At 52.1% G+C, this 20,737-nt stretch overlaps 1 protein-coding gene across 2 annotated transcripts in view; it reads right to left on the reverse strand.

The window, feature by feature from the left end:
* The window catches only part of RAI1 (retinoic acid induced 1), a 116,644-nt gene extending 98,435 nt beyond the window's left edge, over nt 1-18,209 (reverse strand). For both annotated transcript variants that reach the window (XM_080682824.1, XM_080682823.1), the window contains exon 1: nt 17,823-18,209. The gene's annotated coding sequence lies outside the window, so the exon portion shown is untranslated. The remainder of the gene's footprint in view (nt 1-17,822) is intronic.
* Between the last annotated feature and the right edge of the window lie 2,528 nt (nt 18,210-20,737).

A 20,737-nucleotide genomic window follows, 5' to 3' on the forward strand; every position in this document is an offset into this window, starting at 1 on the left:
GGGGCGCCCAGAGAACGCCTTTCCGCCGCCCGGGCCAGCCCGCGCAGCCCTCGCCCCCAAACGGCACGTCCGAGTAGCCGCCGCGCGCAGCCAGACTGGGGAACCCGAGTTCAGCGAAGGGGCGGGGCCCCGGTACCGCGAAGCACGCCGGGACCCTCGCTGCCATGGCGACCGGAGGGTCCGCCCCTCCCAGCGGGGCTGGTCGGTCCGCGAAGGCGCACGGCTGCGGCCAGGGTGGTGGGCGCTACGGCCAGAGCGGGCGGCGGGGACCCCGGGAGTTGGGCGGGGGAGGCGCCAGACCCGGGAATGGGTGGCGAGGAGTCGGCGGACGAGGGGCGCGGAGCTTGGGAGTGGAGGGTGGGGGTAAGAGGCGGGGGGCCGGGGGCCGGCGAGGAGCGGGGACAGACAGCTCTGGAAGCTCGGGCTCGCCTCTGGTCGCGCCCTCCGGGTCGGGAGAAGAGAGGAAATGGCCCCGGAGGCGATAACAGCTGCCGTCGCCTCTCCACCCGGCCGGCCTGCCCTGGAGGCGGGCCCAGAGCCTGACAGCCCGCCCTCACCCTCGCCCCCGAAGGCCCTGCCTTCCCAGCTCTGTGACCTCTCCAACCCAGGGCGCCTCCACCCCCGATTGCGGGCGACATCTGGTTCCTTGGGCCTGGGCCTGGGCTGCCAGGCTCTACAGTACAAACCTGTTCCCCTCAGCGTGCCCACAGCTCCGAGCGGCCATCCTTGTCCTCCCAGGAGACCCAGCTGAGGAGGCAGCTCGGGGGTAGACGCTGATACCCTCTTACCCAGTGTCCTCCCAGCAACAATGGGAACAAGGGTAGGATGGGAGCGCAACTGCTGGGCCCGGTGCCTAGCTTCCCGGTTCTCCTATGGTGACTACCCAGGTTCGGTGGGCAAACAAGCCGAGATCTGTTAGGGAGTGAAGTGGCAGAGCTGGGGCTCAGCCAGGCTGTGGCTCCAGATGCCTGTCCACACAGAGTGGCACTCCCAATTCCTGGCCGCCCGGCCTGGGAGGCTGGAGCAGCCCGGAGCAATGGCTTGCCACCTCCCCCCACCCTCCCCTCGACCGCGGGCCTGGCTTGCCGTCTGAGCCGCCAATCTGCAGCCACACAAAGCCCTGTTTGTTTGCTTTCTCTGCGGTTCCCCTGGATCTGTCTTTCTCTGCTACCTGTGGGCCTGGCTTCCCAGCCAGCTGACGGGAAGGAGGAAGCAGCCATTCCCATGAACCCTGACTCACAGCCACCCCATACTGCCATCGTTCCGCCAGTCAACTCCTAGTGCAAGGGGCACCCAGCCAGGTTGGCCTGACTGAACGGCTTTGCAGCCCCCTCCCTGCCTCCCAATATGGAGGGTGAAGCAGGAGCGGTGCCTCAGCCAGGGGCTAGGGGAGCGGGAGGTGAGCCAGAGAGGCCCAGGCAACTCCCCTCGCCTTTTGTGAGCAAGCCTTGTTTTGTTTGTCCATCAGGAAGGTTGCCCTGATTTCCCAGCAACCCAATGGCTGCCAGGAGATAAGGAAGTAAATGGGACCAGGAGGGCTAAATTGGAGGACTCTGAGGGCTGCCCTGGTTTCATGGCCCTCACTCACCCCTTACTCTTTCTAGGTTCTTCGATATCCCAGGCTCGGATGCGGGCTTACAGGGTCCACTGGGGCCCTCACTGGGTGGGTGCCCTGTCCGTGCCTGTGCTGAGCAGATCTCTCCGCAGTGTCCTGGGAAGTCCTATCAGAGGTGAAGAGGCTTTCACAGGCAAAGGAAAATGAACACCCACATTCCACACCACCGCCTCTCCCTCTCCTTTCAAGTAAAGAAACCCAACACTGATAGTGCACAGAGATACCTCAATCTGGCTGGCTCTACCCAGGGTGCATTTCCTGCACCCTGCCTCCTGGGTGGCCAGGGACTGGACCGCCTACCTCCCTCCTCCCTGCCTGTAGAATTTAACCCTTACAGTAACTTTAGGATAAAGGAATGACTATGCTCACTTGACAGAGGCCAGGATGCTCCAAGAAAAAGCCATAGAACTAAAACTGCCTCAATCAGAATCCAAGCTCCCTTCTGTCGAACTCCAAGCCCTAGAAATGTAGTCAGTGACTATCTGCCAAGTGAACAAGTGACCAACACACAGAGCTTGGCTTTGGAGCCCAACCCATGTAGTCTCCATCTGAGCTCTGCCATTTGATTGCTATGTGACCTCAAGCAGGTCACTGAACCTCTCTGAGCTTCAGCTTCCTGGACAATCTACAGGGCAGTTATGGCTTAGAACCACCAATGCCCAGCACCACAGCAGGCACTCGGTAAAGGATGGCTTTTCTCCAGGATCCCCCAGCATCCAAAGAGAGGCATTCATTCACTTTAATATCAGAGGAACCAGGCCCCTTCCACTGTTTTCACCCGCCTGGCCCTGCCTCCAGGCATCCCCCCGAGTCACCATCTCTGGCCTCTGGAATGCTCCCCAGGCTCCTGTCCTGTCCCAGAGACCAGAGCCTCTATGTTTAATTAGCCAGAGGGGGCCCCAGGGGACAATGTTACCCCCAGCTCCATCCACATCCTGCTGGACTCAAGAAGAGAGAGCCACTCAATTAAGTCTGATTTGGCAAAACGTCTGCTTTTAGTGCTATTTTAGGCCACAGTGGTGATTTTCTGTGCTTATCTCAAAGGTATCCTAAACCCTATTCCTTCCCAACTCCCCACCCCAATCTGCTTGGAATGAAAACATTGTTCTTCCTCTTCTCCTTTCCTGTTTCTCTTCCCCACCTATCAGAGAGATGCACATGAGAAAAGGGGCAGAGGCTGGGCCCCCACAGAAAGCAGCACTCCTACCCACAGGGCCTCTGCAGTCCCCTTGGCTCAGTCCCCCAAAACACAGCACGCTGAGAGTTGTAGTTCTCTTAAACTAGACAAAGGTGAGAGGTCCTCTGGCCTTTATCTTCTCCCCACCTCTGGAAGCCCTTTAGGCTGGGTCATATTCTACTGTCTCCTCAGACACACCAGGTGTCCGTCCTTCCCACCAGACACCTTTTGACTTTCTGCCTCTGAGCCTTTGCTTGGGCTGTGCCTCCTGCCTAGAAAGACCTGAAAGTTATCCCCTCCATAGAGTGGAAAGCTTCTTGCCTCACTCTGCACTTTACCTTCTTAGCTTGCAACACAATTACAATTAAATCTACAAAAGTGCAATTTCTTTAATGTATGCTCACCTACCAGACTCTACCTTCAAAAGCACAGGGGTGGCATCCACTTGGTCACTACTGTTTCTCCAGGTTCCACAGCCCCAGTGGCACTGCTGACATTGTGGCAGATTATGTTGTGAAGGCTGTCCTGTGCATCATGGGTGCTCAGCAGCGTCTCTAGCCTCTCCGTACTAGGGATGTCCCCTGGGGACTTGCAGTCAGAGAACGTTTGCACCTTGAGAACCACTGCTCCAAGCCCGGCCCAGTGCTCCCCTCTCCCATTGAATGAATGCATGACTCTTCCCCTCCTCCCCCCAATACAACACATGATTTTTTTTCCCCTTTTTTTAAAAAAGCAAAAACCTTTATTGAGAGCATTACAGATGTCCTCCCTTTTTTCCGTTGCCCCCCTCCACCTGGTTCCCAACCCGCCCCAGACCTTCACCACCCTATTGTGTGTCCATAGGTTCACCAGTTTATTTTGTTCATTAGATTTCTTGTTCGCTTATTTTTAGATTCAATTGTTGATACATATGTATTTGTTGCCATTTTATCTTCATATTTTTAATCTCTTCTTCCTCCTTCCTCTTCCTCCTCCTTTCCTCTTCTTCCTCTTCCTCTGCTTAAAGAATATCCTTCAGCATTTCATATAATACTGGTTTGGTGGTGATGAACTCCTTTAGCTTTTTCTTGTCTGTGAAGCTCCTTATCTGACCTTCAATTCTAAATGATAGCTTTGCTGGGTAGAGTAATCATGGTTGTAGGTCCTTGCTATTCATCACTTTGAATATTTCTGGCAACTCCCTTTTGGCCTGCAAAGTTTCTGTTGAGAAATCAGCTGACAGTCGTCTGGGCCCTCCCTTGTAGGTAATTAACTGCTTTTCTCTTGCTGCTTTTAAGATTCTCCCTTTGGGAGAACCAAGATGGTGGCATAGGTAAACGCCTGTACTCGCTGCCTCCACAACCACATCAAAATTACAACTAAAATACAGAATCACCATCATCCAGAACCACCTGAAAGCTGGCTGAGTGGAAGTCCTACAACTAGAGAAGAAAGCACACCGAGACCAGTAGGAGGGACGGAGGCGTGGAACGGGATGGTCCGGCACCCACGTGTGCTGTTTTTTTTTTTAATCAGGAGGGAGATCGTCTCTGCAGAGGCCTCCATGAGGAAGGAGCAAGGGGTCCCAGCCCCACCCAGACCCCAGCCCAGGGTCCCAGAGCTGGGAAGAGAAGTCCCCACAACTATGGGCTGTAAAAACCAGTGGGGATTTTGGCTCAGTGACACGGAGGCTGCTGGAGACCCAGGTTTTTCATTTAAAGGGCCAGCACATGAACTTACTTGGACTCACTTCCTCTGAGCTCCAGTGCCAACCGCCAGGTGGCAGCTCTGGGGGACCCAGACACATATGAGGAGGAACTGGATTGTCTGGCATCGAGGCAGGAACTTGGGGCAGCTTTCTCCCAGATGGAGGTGCTTGCAAGGATCATTGTTCCTATGCTGGGACCTCCCAGTCTCAGGGCTGACTGGCAGCCATTTCTGTTTGCTCCACTCTGGTGATTCCCTAAGACCCCATTCCAACCAATTTGCAGCCCCTCCCACCCTGTGTGCAGCGGCTTTTACTTATGAATGGCCTGTCCTGGCTCAGGCTTCACACTTTGCTAAAATCTCTCAAACAAGCTGCAGCTTGGTCAGGGTGCCCCAAACCTATCAACAAAAGGCCCAAGACCCAGCACTAGCACCAGCCTGCCTTGATTCACAGCTTGGCCTCACCTGGGCAACTCCAAGCCCAATACAAATAGGAGAAATCTGCAGATCTCTCTGTAGCTCCTGACAGGTGGCCCCAGAGCCAGTGCACCTGGTGGACAGCTCAGACCATACCATACAACTCTATACATCCACAAGCAACACACTCAAGGGGCAGACTCAGTGAGCACCAAAGCCCCACTGAAACAAGTCCTGCTCCATAGGGGTGTCTCCTGCACAGCAGCTCTTCCACTGTAGTGGCAGCTGGTCCCCATAGGCAATTAGCCTGGAGGTCAACTCCTACCACTGACACCAACAGCAATCAAGGCTCAACTACAAGACTGTGCATACAGCCCCTACAGGGGTGCACCTAGAGTGCCCAGCTCAGGTGACTGGGGAGACTGACCCACTGGGCCCTACAGGACATCTACTATACAAGGCCACTCTACCAACTCAAAGACATAACAGCTCTACCCAATACATAGAAACAAATGTGGAAGCAGCCCAAATGTGGAGACAAACATGTCACAAATGAAAGGAATGGAAGAAAGCAAACTACTGGATATAGAGTTCAAAACTACGGTTATAAGGTTACTCAAGAATTTTCTTGAGACCTCCAAGGGGCTTTGTGAGAATTTTTTTTTTTAATGTTTTGTGAGATTTTCAAGGATCTTAGTGAGAATGACAAAAAGAGAGAGAGAGAAAGAGAGAGAGAGAGAAAAGAACCAGTCAGAAATTAAGCATACACTGACTGAAATAAAAAATAATATACTGTAGAATAGAGGATTCTGAAAATCAAATCAATTTGGAATATGAGGAATAAAAAAACACCCAATCAGAAGAGAAAAAAAAAGAATAAAAAATATGAACATAGTGTAAGGAGCCTCTGGGATAACTTCAAGCACACCAACATTCGCATTACGGCGGTGGCAGAATAAGAGAGAGAGCAAGATATTGAAAACCTATTTGAAGAAATAATGAAAGAAAACTTCTCCTACCTGGTGAAAGAAATAGACTTACAAGTCCAAGGAGCACAGAGAGTCCCAAACAAGAGGAACCCAAAGAAGCCCACACCAAGACACATCATACTTAAAATGACAAGGGTTAATGACAGAGAATCTTAAAAGCAGCAAGAGAAAAGCAGTTAGTTACAAGGGAGCACCAATACAACTCAGCTGATTCCTCAACAGGAACCATGCAGGCCCAAAGGGAGTGGCAAGAAATACTCAAAATGATGAATAGCAAGGACTTACATCCCAGATTATTCTACCCAGCAAAGCTATCATTTAGAATTAAAGGTCAGATAAAGAACTTCACAGACAAGAAAATGCTAAAGGAGTTCATCACCACCAAACCAGTATTACATGAAATGTTGAAGGGTCTTCTTTAAGAAGAGGAAAAAGAAAGAGATAAAAAAATATGAACAATAAAAAGGCAATAAATACTTATCAACAACTGAATCTAAAAATCAAAATAAACAAGAAATCTATGCCGAAACCGGTTTGGCTCAGTGGATAGAGCGTCAGCCTGCGGACTGAAGGGTCCCGGGTTCGATTCCTGGTTGCGGGCACATCCCCAGTGGGGGGTGTGCAGGAGGCAGCTGATCGATGTTTCTCTCTCATCGATGTTTCTAACTCTCTATCCCTCTCCCTTCCTCTCTGTAAAATATCAATAAAATATATTTTGAAAAAAATAAAAAAATAAACAAGAAATCTAATAAACAGAATAAAATGGTGAATAAAATAGAATCAGAGGCATGGAAATGGAACAGACTAACGATTCTCAGAGGGAACGTGGGTGGGAGGCAGGAAGAGATTAAAGATTTTATATGCATCTATGCATTACCTATGGACACAGACAATAGGATTGTGAAGGCCTGGGAACTGGGTGGAAGGGGGCAATGGAGGGGTAAAAGAGAGACATCTGTAATACTCTCAACAATAAAGATTTTTTTAAATATACAAAAAAATAAATTTTAAAAAAATTCTTTGTCTTTAACCCTTGGCATTTTAATTATGATGTGTCTTGATGTTGGCCCCTGAGTTCATCTAGTTTGGGACTCTCTGAGCTTCTTGGACTTGTAAGTCCATTTCTTTCACTAGGTAGGGGGAGTTTTCTGTCATTATTTCTTCAATTAAGTTTTCAGTATCTTGCTCTCTCTCTTCTCCTTCTGGCGCCCCCATAATGTGAATGTTGGTACACTTGAGGTTGTCCCAGAGACTCCTTACAACTAACATGTCAAACGAGGAATGTGGCCCACCAGCCGTGAGTTTGACATGCTTGCCTTACACTATCTTCATATTTTGGGTGTTTTCTTTTTTTTCTTTTTGCTCTTCTGATTGGGTGTTTTTTGATTCCTCATATTCCAATTGCTATATTTCTGGCAGGTCCTTTTTCATGTTTTTGACATTCTCACTAAGATTCTTGAAGCTCTCATTAACACCTTTATAACCATGGTTTTGAACTGTGTCCAGCAGTTTGCTTCCTTCCATTTCTTTCACTTGTGACATGTCTCTTTGTCTCCGAATATTGGCTGCTTCCCTGTATTTGTTTCTATTATTGGGTAGAGCTGCTATGTGTCCTTGAGTTGGTAGAGTGGCCTTGTGTCCTATAGGGCCCAGTGGCTCAGCCTCCTGAGTCACCTGAGCTGGGCACAGTAGGTGTGCCCCTTTGTGGGCTGTGTGCACAGTCTTGTTGTAGTTGAACCTTGACTGCTATTGGTGTCAGTGGGAGGAGTTGACTGCCAGGCCAACTGGCTGGGAGGAGTAGCTGCAACTACAGTAGGAGAGTTGCTGTGCAGGAGACACCCCTCTGGAGCAGTGGGACTTTGGTGCTCACTGAATCTGGCTCTTAAAGTGTGTTGCTTGTGGATGTGTGGAGTTGTGGATTTGTTATGGTCTGAGCTGTCCACCAGGTGCACTGGCTCTGGGGCCTCCACAGAGGTGCAAAGTCAGCCACTCCCTGGGGCCACCTGGCAGGAGCTACAGAGGGATCTGCAGACAGCTGATATTTGCTATTTGTATTGGGCTTGGGGGTGCCCAGGTGAGGCCCAGCTGTGAAGCAAGGCAGGCTGGTGCTAGGGTCAGATTTTGGACCTTTTATGATTGCTTTGGAGCACACCGTCACCAGTTGCAGATTGTTTGAGAGATTTTAGCAAAGTGTGAAGCCTGAGCCAGGACAGGCCATTCATATGGAAAAACTGATGCAAACAGCTGGGGTGGGCCTGCAAATTGGATAGGGCTGGGCCTCAGGGAATCATCCGAATGGAGCAAACAGTGTGCTCCAGGCTGATGGAGACTCAGGTATGGCTGCCAGTCAGCCTTACAATAGGGGAGATTTCAGCACAAGAACAATGACCCTTGTAAGCACCCCCATCTGGGGGAAAGCCACCCCAAGTTCCTGCCCTGATACCAGACAATCCAATTCCCCCCCGTATGTGTCTGGGTCCCCACAGCCACCTGGTACTGGAAGTCCAAATAATTTTGTGGGCCAGCTCTTTAAATGGAACACCCGGGTCTCCCGTAGTCTCTGTGTCACTCAGCCACAATCCCCACTGGTTTTTACAGCCCATAGTTATGGGGACTTCTCTTCTCAGCTCTAGAACCCTGGGCTGGGGGGCTAGTGTGGGGATGGGACTACCCTTGCTCCTCATGGGTGGTCTCCACAGAGAAGAACTCCCTCCCAATTAAAAAACAGCACCGATGGGTGTTGGACCAGCCCATTCAGTGCCCCTGCCCCTCCTACCAGTCTCAATGTGTTTTCTTCTTTACTTCTCTAGTTGTAGGACTTCCATTCAGCCAGCTTTCAGGTGGTTCTGCATAATGATTGTTCTGTACTGGTGTTTTAGTTGTAATTTTGATGTGGTTGTGGGAGGCAGCAAGTACAGGTGTTTTATGACACCACCATCTTCTACTGCCATTTTATTATTCATATTTTTTTATCCTTCTCCTTCTTCGTTCTCCTCAGACCCTTCAACATTTCATGTAATACTAGTTTGGTGTGATGAAATCCTTTATCTTTTTCTTGTCTGTGAATCTCTCTATCTGACCCTCAATTCTAAATGATAGTTTGCTGGGTAGAGTAATCTTGATTGTAGGTACTTGCTATTCATCACTTTAAATATTTCTTGCCACTCCCTTCTGGCCTGCAGAATTCTATTGAGAAATCAGCTGACAGTCGTAAGGGTGCTCCCTGGTAGATAACTGCTTTTTTTGTTGCTGCTTTTATTTATTTTTATTTTTATTTTTTAAAAAATGTTATTGACTTCAGAAAGAGGGAGGGGGATAGATAGAAACATCATCAATGATGAGAGAGAATCATTGATCAGCTGCCTCCTGCACACCCCACACTAGGGATTGAGCCCGCAATTCAGGCATGTGCTCTGACCTGGAATCAAACCATGACCTCCTGGTTCATAGGTCAGTACTCAACCACTGAGCCACGTCAGCCAGGCTCTCTTGCTGCTTTTAAGATTCTCTCTTTGTTTTTAACCCTTGGCATTTTAATTATGATGTGTCTTGATGTGGGCCTCTGGGTTCCTCTTGTTTGGGACTCTATGAGTTTCCTGGACTTGTAAATCTATTTTTTCCACCAGGTAGGGGAAGTTTTCTGTCATTTTTTCATACAGGTTTTCAATATCTTGCTCTCTCTCTTCTCCTCTGGCACCCCCATAATGCAAATGTTGGTACACTTGAAGTTGTCCCAGAGGCTCCTTAAACTATCTTCATATTTTTGGATTCTTTTTTCTTTTTTGCTCTTCAGATTGGGTGGGTTTTTTTGTTTGTTTGTTTGCTTCCTCATATTCCAAATAGCCGATTTGATTTTCGGCATCCTCTACTGTTGATCCCCTGTAAATTATTCTTCACTTCAGTTAGTGTATCCTTCATCTGACTGATCCTTTTTCATGTTTTTGATGTTCTCACTAAGATCCTTGAAATTATCACTAAGTTCCTTGAAGCTCTCATTAAGTTCCTTGAGCCTCTCATTAAGTTCCTTGAGCATCCTTATAACCATTGTTTTGATTTCATTTAGTTCTTTTTTCCTGGAGATTTCTTCTGTTCTTTCATTTATGACATGTTCCTTTGTCTCCATATTTTGGCTTCTTCCCTGTATTTGTTTCTATGTATTAGGTAGAGCTGCTGTGTCTCCTAGGATTGGTAGAGTGGCCTTGTGTAGTACGTGTCCTGCAGGCCCAGTGGCTGGGTACTCTAGGTGCACCTCTGTATGGGCTGTGTGTACTGTCCTGTTGTAGTTGAGCCTTGATTGCTGTTGGCATCACTGGGAAGAATTGACATTCAAACCAATTGGCTGTGAGGACCAGCTGTGAATACAGTGGAAGAGCTCCTGTGCAGGAGACACCCCTATGGAGCAGGACTTGCTTCTGTGGGGCTTTGGTGCTCACTGAGTCTGCCCCTGGAGTGTGCTGATCGTGGATGTGTAGAGCTGTAATCTGGCGTGGTCTGAAGCTGTCCACTGGGTGCACTGGCTCTGGGGCCACCCAGGTGGTGCAAAGTCAGCCACTGCCTGTGCCCTACCTGGGGCCACCCAGCACAAGCTAGAGCAACCTACAGATGGCTGCTACTTGTGTTGAGTTTGGCAATGCCCATGAGAGGCCAAACTGTGAACTAAGGCAGGTTGTTGCTAGTGATGGGCCTAGGGACACTTATTGAGAGTTATGGGGCACACTGAGTGAGTCCAGCTGCTGCTTGTTTGAGAGATTTTAGGAAAGTCTGAAGCCTGAGCCAGGACAGGCCATTCATATGGAAAAGCTGCTGCAAACAGCTTGGGTGGGGCTGCAAATTGGGTGGGGCAGGGTCTCAGGGAATCACCAGCACCAGGTGAAGTTGTGGGCCAGGTTGACAGAGACTCAGATATGGCGCCTGCCAGTCAGCTCTGTGGTAGGGGAGGTCTCAGCATAGAACAACGATCTCTGGGAGCACTTTTGTCTGGGAGAAAGCTGCCCCAAGTTCTTGCCTTGATGACAGACAATTTAGTTCCTCCCTGTACCTCTCTGGATCCTTCAAGCTGGTGCCCCAGTGTTGGGGCTCAGAGGGAGCAAGTCCAAGCAAGTCTGTGCACCAGCCCTTTAAGAGTACTGCCTGGGTTTCTGGCAGCCTCTGTGTCACTCAATCACAATCCCTGCTGGATTTTACAGTCCGAAGTCATGGGGCTTTCTCTTCCCAGCACTGGAACCCTGGGATAAAGGGTCTGGTGGGGTGGGGATGGGACGCCTTGCTCCTCACAGGTGGCCTCCACGACCAAGATATCCCTTCTGATAAAAAAATACCACTCATGGTTGTCGGACCAGCCCATTCCGTGCCTTTGTGCCTCTGCCCCTCCTACCAATCTCAATGAGCTTTCTTCTTTACTTCTCTAGCTGTGGGACTTCCATTCTGCCAGATTTCAGGTGGTTCTGAATGATAGTTGTTCTGTATTTTAGTTATAATTATGATGTGATTGTGGGAGGATGTGAGTACTGCGTTTACCTACACTGCCATCTTGGTTCCCCCTCTAGAACAGGTGATTTTTTTACCTCTTTACCTCTTACTATAATAGTGTATAAATTTCATTTTCTCATCAGACCAGAAACTTTCAGAAGACAGGCCCATATGACCTCAGCTGAATATCAATATTGATTGTCCATAACTGTTTGATGAAGGAATAACTATCAAAGCATCAGAAAGCACAGTATTAAAACCCAGTGTGGTTCCCCCTTCCCTAACCCATCCTGGATTACTGTGTGACTTTGCTACAGTAGCTAAACTTCTCTGAGCCTCAGTATATTTCCAGTCATTGTAGTAATTCTTTGCCCTATTGGGCTAGTCAAGTTTTACAACCTCCCATCTCTAAGGAGCTGTAGCCACCAATAAGAAATCTTTCAGGCATTTTTTCATTTACAAATTTTGTTTTCTGAGGGCTGTTATTACTAATAGGCAATATTTATTAAGCACTTTGCTATGTGTCAAGTACAGCTAAATACATTAGAGGCACCATCTCATTGAATCCTTTTAAAAACAAAACTATGAAGTAGGTACTATTAGTCTTACTATTTGATGAATGAGGAAGTAGAGCTAAGAAAGATAGAGGTACCTGATGTCTAAGGACACACAGATATGGTCTGGCAGCCGCTGGCAATGTAGGATGTCAATCAGGAAACACTTTCAGCTTTGATATTTGATACTGAAATTCTTTAGATCCGAAGCCCACCTGGTGCCAGGCAGAATTAGGCCCTCGCACCACAGCCCTCACCCTCACCCACTGAGCTCCCAGGTGCCCAGGGATAGGTCTGACAGGGCCAGGAGGGCCAAGGAGTGCTGATGCAAGATGTTGGCCTGCCCGGACAGGTGCTCGGTGCTCCACCACCCCCTTCCCAGGCGTCACCCTCTCAGGAAAGTCCCGGCTGCGACTGGCCTCCCTCAGCACCAAGCTGGTCTGTGCGATTCTTCAGGGCAGGAATGCAAACAATGAAGAGAAGTAGGGGCCCATTCTCAAGCCGTTTCCATGTCGGGCCCTGTTTTAAATATTATATCTGCATTAACTCACTAATTTTCCCAACAACCCACTGAGGTAGGTGCTATCATTTCCCCATTTTATTGACTGAGTAAAGAAAATAACTTGCCCAAGTTAGTACATGGCAAAGTACGTGGCAGGTGAACTCCAAAATACATGTGCTTATTCACTATGCTATATCAGAAATGTTTCGTGTTCATGGCTGTGCTCCCAGCACCCTGGTATGCAATGTGATTTATGAATGAATGAATGAATGAATGAATGAACGAACAAACGAACGAGTTTGTGGTTATTATGCCATATTCACTGCCTGGAAGTCAAGAGTTGCTGGAGTAAAGCTCCTTTTTAGAAATAAACTCTGACCAGAAAACTGTAATTCTTACCTGCCCTACTAAGTGTAACAAAAACCCACTCAATCGATCAGCCTCAACCTGGCTGGAAAAGAAACTCTCTTTTGGCCAGTGTTACCTCACAGATTTAGATGCCACCTGGATGAATGGGAATGGAAGAACAGCAGTCTCTTCCTCATGCAAAGTCCTTTAGCAACGAGAGTAACAGCCACGTGTACTGAGTGTAACCAGGAGGGCCTGGGATTCCACCCATTTTAAAGTGGCTTATGGAGCTTCAGAGAAGACAGCAGGTGCCTGGACTTGAGCCAAGGCTGGCCTAACCCCCATGTCTGTGTTTAAGACCCCGAGCTCAGGGCCTCGAGAGGAAACTGATGCTCAGAGAGGGAAGTGACTTGCCTGAAGCAGCAGTTGGAACTAAACCTCTTCCTGATTCCAAATCTAGTGCTTCCCCCACCAAACTGCACTGTGGACAGGCAGTCTCCAAGGAAGGAGCTCTGGTCAAGCCTGCATGTCTTCTCTTGAGACCCACGCTGGGGCCTGTCCAACACTCTGAGCAAGCCCCCTGCCCCTGCCCCATCAGCCCTCCCCACAAGTCCCCTACTTTCTCAGCCCCAACAGTCCACTCTCCCCAATTTACAGGTAACACTAAGGCCTAAGAGGAGAAGGGAGATGCCCACCATCCCAGCTTTCCACCCACAACTCCTAAACAGTGCCCCCCCAACACACACACACACACACACACACACACACACACACACACACACACACACATACACACACACACACTGGCCCTGCGCATCTGGTCCCTCCTCTCCTGAGCATGATCACTTTGTGCAGAAACTATATGTTCATTGTTCACCTGGCCCACAGACTGGAGGGCTGGAAGGTGTGCGCACAGGGCTGGGGAGCAAACACTGACGGCCTGTCTGCTGAATGGAGGGACAGTCAGATAAACGAGTGAACCAATGACTGTCCAGGGTCACGAGAACTCCTAGTTCTCCTGGATAATTCTTTCCTGATTCTAAGCATACCATTCAGCAACAAGAGCATCTCCCTCACTCTTTCTCATATCTCTCCCCCAACCCCATATCTCTGCCTGTCTCTCTCCCTCTCCCTCTCCTACCTCGACTCCCACTTCCTCTGGCTCAACCATCAGAGAAGAGGGAGACGAGACTTCTGTTTTGTCTTGGGAGGAAGGGAGGAAGGTGGAGGGCATCTTAGTGGAAGAAGCAGGCCAGGAGGTGCACATGGTGACCCTGGGAAGGAGGGCTGTGCTGTGGCTGGAGGGAGGGGACTGAATGATGCTAGAAAGGGCCCTGCAGCCGAGGGAAGACTCTGGACTGGACTTTTCCCCAAGAGGCAGCATGAGCCACTGGAAGTATCTGCTGTGGTTGAGAAAGATCAGGCTGGTAGTATGGCCCACACTGGGAGGGGACAGTTTTGAGGCAGGGAGGCCAGCGAGGAGGCCCAGCAACAGCCCAGCCTTTTTTGCCACCATTCCCTCTGAGTCAGTTCCACCCCTCTTGGCCACCGTAGAGGTCACGTCCGTTTCAGCCTCCAAAGACATGCTGTGTGTTCCCTATGCCAGGAATACCCCTTATTCTTACCCACCTGTGCTTAAAGTCCTGGTCTAAGCCCCTTCTTCCACGAAGCCCCCACTCTGGCCATGACTGGGCACACTTGCTCCTGAATCCTGAAGCTCAGGTTGTCTGTCCCGCCCACCTGGGACAGAATCATCCACCATCTCCCTCTGCTCTTCTTCCCTTGGGCAAGTCTTACCAAGATGCTGCCCTCCGCTCTGTCCCTCCTCGTCCCCATTACTGCCTGCATGGCGCTGTCACAGGGGGCCTACTCCCTGCACAAAGCCCTGCTGTGGGCTCCCATGACAATACTTGGGGGCAGCTGCAGTAAGCAAAGGCCTTCAACACAGTGGGTCCCTGGAAAATGTTTGTTCCCTTGGGGCCAGCGAGCCCAGTGCCTCGCCTATAGGAGCACTGCTCTGTGCACACAGCGCCCACCTCCTCCTCCCTGCAGAGCCCCACATCAGAAGGGGGAGAGGAAGCAGCTATGCCACAGCCACAGGCAGCTACTAAAAGCAATAGCTGCCATGGAAACAAAATAGTAATGATGATGGTGGCAACTGGCATTTACAGGGACAAGTACTGCTCCATAGCCGATAGTAATGAACTCATTAACTCTTCACTGTAGTCCTGTGATGCCAGGACAGTTCTTACTCCCATTGTGCAGACAGGGACACTGAGGCACAGAGAGGCAATAACTCATCCAGTGTGCAGTGGGGCCAGGAGTCAACCCAAAGCCTTGCCCTGAAGCACCTCACCCTGCGACCTCACAAGTACAAATGGAAAGGAAAAAGGACATTGCAGAATAGGAGCCTGAGGCTGTTCTCATTTGGGGTAAAGAAAACGAGGGGTTTATATGTATGACAGATGCACACGTGAGTAGCACAGTATCTGGATGTACTCCAACTGTTAACTGGTACCTGTGAGGGGTGCAGAGGGCACGTTTACTCTACTTTGGGGTTTTTTTTTTTTTGCATTTTTCGCGACAACAAGAAAAATCCATGTGCTGTGTGAGTAATTAAAAAGTAGAAAATTCAAGGAGTTAAGGGTAGTAAAGGCTAAAGGGGGTCAAATATATGTTAACAGAAGATGACTTGACTCTGGGGATACACAATGAGTACACAGATGATGTATCACAGAAATGTAACTTGAAATCTATATAATCTATGTCACCCCAAGAGAATAATATTTTACAAATATTTTCAAACCCTGGGTATGACCCATTAGTGCCATGGTCGGCAAACTGCGGCTCACAAGCCATATGCGGCTCTTTGGCCCCTTGAGTGTGGCTCTTCCACAAAATACCACGGCCTGGGCGAGTCTATTTTGAAGAAGTGGCATTAGAAGAAGTTTAAATTTTAAAAATTTGGCTCTCAAAAGAAATTTCAATCGTTGTACTGTTGATATTTGGTTCTGTTGACTAATGAGTTTGCCAACCACTGCATTAGTGGATTGTAAAATCAAGTTAGTGAGTTGCCACCAGCAATTTCAAAAAATTAGAGAGACTAGAATATAAAGTACCAGGTCAAGAGAGGAAGTAGAAGCAAACGTTATTTCCCTAACCCCTCATTGCAGCTGTATACCACAGGGAGAACAAAAGTGTGGCCTCGATGTATTTCTCACCACAGGTCACTAGCAAGAGTGTGAAAGCCATTGGAGCAGCTTGTTAGTCTAAAGAGGAATCAGATGTGGGTCCAGCCTGCAAGAGCCTCTTGGTCCAGGGGGAGAGTCTGGAGGTTGAGTGACTGCTAAGTAGGAAGTCCGGGGTGCCTAGCTATTGGAATTGTCCTGTTAGGCCCACGCCCCAGTGAGCTTCCGGATCGCCCCTTGGAATACTTTCTTTCCCTCCAAGGCCCTTGCTTTTGAGAGCCTTTGCCAGAATTTTGGGGTTGAATCTCCCCCAGACCAGAATGTCTCTGCTCTCTCTGTCACACAAATGGCCACTTCTCTTTGCACTTAAGGATGTCCTCCTGGAAGCTCCTGGGCCCTCGTGGTCAAGGGGCGGGGTGGGAAACTAGAAGATTCTTTTCCAGCTTCTAAATGAGGAGGGCCAGTGCCAGGGAAGCCGTGGAAACGCGGCTGTGTGGCCAGTCGGGAGAGGCCCCCACTGTCTGCAGTGAAGGCGGTCCCCACCAGAGTGAGCCTGACCTCAGGCGGGCCGGTGCGGGAAGAGAAGCAGAGCCGCCCCCGGCCCCCCACGCCCGCCCGGGGCTCCCGGGGCCTTGGCGCCTCCACAGCAGAGCTCGCCTAACCCCCGCCCCTCCCAGGGCAGCAGACATCTAAGAAGATAAAATAAAAAGAAGTAATTCCCCTGCTCTGACGTCAGCGCGGTGTCTGAGCAGCCCAGCCGAAGCTTGAGAACTGGATTGCAACCAGATGTAACGCCCTTGAATCCTCCACACGGCGCTGTGTTGGAAGAGAATAGGGCGGGGGGTGCACTCCGGGTGGAGGGAGGCGCGCGGTCCCGCGTGGTTCCTGGAATCAGAGCTGCAGAGACCAGCGAAGGAGTTGCGGGGAGAGCGCGGCGCGGAGGCTCCGGCAGGGCCGCCATTCAGCGCGGTCGCCCTTCCCCCAGACCCCGAAGCGCATTGTTACCCGTCGGTCCATTCTGAGCCGCGGCCCCAGCGCCCCCGCCCCGGCTTCCTGGGAGGAGGCCCGCTCCGGCCCGGCCCGAAGGAGGACCATGGGCCCAGAGGCCTCGAGCCTGGCGGCTCCGACGCAACCAAGGCTCCAAATGTCACCCCGTGTCCTGCCATCCCTCGTCCCCCGCGCTCAGGGGACGTTGGTCTCCCCGGCCCCCGGTTGCCCCTGCGCGGGGAACGTGGACCTGGCCACGCGCCGCTGTCTGGGGACACGGGCTCGAGTTCTGGAGCCCGGACGTAACGCCACCTCCGAAGGGCCCGAGCCTGGCCTGGCCGCGTCGGGGCGCCCGGCCTCGGGGCAGCTTCTCCGGGTCACAGCCTGCGCAGGCCCGGCGCTCTGCCCGGGTGGAGGGGGCGTTGAGCCCTGGAGCCCTGTCGCCCACGCGGGCCCGCCCGCCCCGCGCGTCCCTGGCTCCCGAGCTACGGCCCTCGCCAGCCCCAGTCCCACGCGGAGGCGCCGGCCTCCCGCCCCCACGGGCGCGCGCACAAAGGTCCGCTCCGGCCCATAGAATGCCCTGCGCCCCCACCCCACGCCCGCACACACACGGCTCCTGAGCGCGCAGGGCCTCCTGCCACACACGCGACCCGCGCTTCCAGGGTCCACGGCCGACCCGACCCCCACCGGCCGCGCGCATTCTCTGAGCCCCTCTCCGCGGCGCAGGCGCCCCACCTTGCACTCCCACTCGGCCATCTGTGACCTGCGCCTCCCACGCCACACAAAGCAGGGGCCGGGCTCCTGCGCGCGGGCCCCCTCCCCTTCTCCCCGGCCTCGCCCCGCCGCCCGCGCCGCCCGCGCCGCCCCAGCCGCCCGCTCTCGGTGCTCACCTCGCGCCGCTCACTCGGGGGCCCTGGGCCTTGCGCTGCGGCTTCGCGGCCCCGAGGCCCGGGAAGCCATGGGGTCCGGGTCGGCCACCGCCCGCCGCGCGCGGGCAGGAAGGAGGGGGGCCGCGCGCCCCCTCCTCGCGCCGGCGCTCGGGCCGCAGTGGGCGGCCTGCTCCGCTCGCCTCCCGGCCGCGCGGCCCGCGCTCCAGTCTGCCTCTCCCGGCCCAGCCGCGGGCGGGGCGGCACCGGGACCCGGCCCTGGCCGCGCACCCGAACGGGCTGCCTGTGACCGCGGGAAACGCTCTCCCCTGTGCACAGAGGCGGGAGCGGCTCGGCGTGGGGGCCGCAGGGGGAGCGGGAGGAAAAAGTTCCCGGGCAGCCTGGCTGCGCTCGCCCGCGCCCCGGAGCCCGCAGGGCCGTGCGCGCCCCGACAGCACCCCCTGGCGGCCCGCGTGCCCACTGCGCGCCTGCCCGCCCGTGCGCCTTGGGGGAGGGAGGCTTGGTTATGGGGTCCCAGTGGAGCCCTCAAAAAGCCCTCAAAACTTTCATGCTCCGTCTCAGGCTTAGGGACGCCGCAGGACGAGGTTGGGGTGACCGCTGCAACCGAGCAGAGGATTTGGACCGACACCCTGCTCTCAGGTGCTCCCAGCCTCTGGCCTGTCCTCTAGGCCAGGCTCCCACCGTGGCCCCACCAGTAGCCCTCACTGTGATCTTCTCTTGAAACATTTTCGAATCCTAAATGTAACGGGCTGGATGTTAATGTCTTCACTTACTGGGCACCTGGCACCTTGCTGGGCGCTGAGGAATCAGCAGAAGTGTTTCCTGCTGTCACAGAGCTGGTGTCCTGGTGGAGAGAGACCAATAGCAAACCAGTGCTTATGTATGGAAAGATAACTGGGAGAGAGGAGTGCCAGGGAGAAAACCAGCAGGTGAAGTGACAGCAGGTGAAGTGAGCGGCCACTTAGCTGGGAGTGTGAGTAGGAGGCCTATCTGAGCAGGGAACGGAATAGCAGGAAGGCACTGTCGAGGGTGGAGCGACAGGAAGAGCATCTCTGGAAGAGCAAGTGCAAAGGCCCTGAGGCAGAAGAGAGCTTGGTGGGCATGAGCAAGGGGATGTGTGGTGGGCATGCTGAAGGCAGCGCCTCACAGAGGACCAGGCTCTCCGGAGCTATAGACGGTCTGGGGAGAAGTGCAGGTGCAATTCTAGTGCCACTGGGAAGGAAGCCATGGGCAGATGACCTTAATGTTGAATGAATGAGTGCATGAACCCGTTAACTTAGAGACTCCCTGACAGTTGCCACTCCAAGGCTTCCACTCACCGAAACACAGGCTGAAAGCCAGCAGCCCTGCTCAGGAAGGCACCCCCCTCCCCCCGCCAGCCTCTGCGGTCTGTTGGTGTTGTGGAGGTGGTCGGGGTGTCAGAGCTCCCAGGTGCTATGGGGACTAGTGAGTTCCTGTATCAAACCTCTGTTTCCTCATCTGTAAAATAAGGCAGCAGGGTTGCAAGGACAGTGCCCTTTTATCTTGGGGGGGGGACCAGATTACTGTACCCCTTTCTATGCATTTCATTTGATCCTGTCGCCCCTCTGTAGGCAGACTAATCCCGTTTTGCTCCTGAGGAAACTGAAGTGCAGAGGGCTAAAGTCCCCTGTCCTGGCTCTCAGAGCCCTTCCACCAGCCCAGGAGTCAGGGCAGGCGAGACGGGAGCTGGGTCAAGGTGAACTGTGTCATCTCAATGTAGCTTAAGCACAGGTTCTGGGGGAGACAGACTTGGTTTCTAAATCTTTGGCCAAAGCACTTAGCTTGCTGAGACTCCGTTTCCCTGTCTGTGACATGAGTGGGAATGAGAGTGGTTCCCGCTTCCTGGGTTGCCAAGAGGATTACATGAGGTGGGGTGTGGAAAGCAGTGGCCAGAGCCTGGTATGCAGTGAATGCTGTTGGCATTTTAGGTCAAATGCTAGATGTGTGGGGATGGTCCCTTTCATCCGTCCTGAGGCTTCCTCGCACCCAGCGTGGCTCAGTCTCCTGCCCTCCCTGCCTTAACCTGCTGCTGCGAGAACCTAGCGGAAGGCCACGTGCTGGGAACAGCAGTGAGCAGCAAGAAGAGGAGGACCCTGGGGGCCATTTCTGAGCACCTACTGTGTGCCAGATGCCTTCCGTGTGTGTTAGTCTCCTAGGGCCACAGTAACAATAGACCACAAGTCTAATGTTCTAAAACAACATAGATTTCTACTTCCCAGCATGGGTGCCAGAAGTCTGAGATCAGTTTCACTGGGCTAAGGTCAAGGTGTGGAAGGGCTAGCTCCTGGAGACTCTAGGGGAGGATCTGTTCTTGCCTTTGCTTGCTTCTGGAAGCCACCTGCATTTCATAGCTCATGAGCCCTTGCTGACTTCCAGAAGGTAGAAAAGGAAATAATTGCTTCTATTGCCACATCTCCTACTTCCTTTGACTATCTTGCCTCCCCTCATAAGGGCCTTGTGATTCTATTGGGCCCTCCTGGGTTATCCAGGACACTCTCTCCATCTCAAGACCTTTAATTCAGTCACATCTGCAAGAACTGCACTACCGCCCCCCCCCCCCCCCCGCTCCTTTGCCATATAACAAACTATTCATAGGTCCCAGGGATTAAGACCTGGATATCTTTTTTTAAAAATAAATTTTTATTGATTTCAAAGAGGAAGGGAGAGAGAGATAGAGACACCAATGATGAGAGAGAAGTATTGATCAGCTGCCTCCTGCATGCCCCACACTGGGGATTAAGCTTGCAACCTGGGCATGTGCCCTGACCAGGAATCAAACCATGACCTCCTGGTTCATAGGTCGATGCTCAAGCACTGAGCCACACCAGCCAAGCAGACCTGGATATCTTTGTGAGCCATTGTTAAGCCTCACTCTCCATATATTCTCTAAAACAAGC

This window comes from Plecotus auritus (genome assembly GCF_963455305.1).
Source record: "Plecotus auritus genome assembly, chromosome: 7".
NCBI lineage: Eukaryota > Metazoa > Chordata > Mammalia > Chiroptera > Vespertilionidae > Plecotus > Plecotus auritus.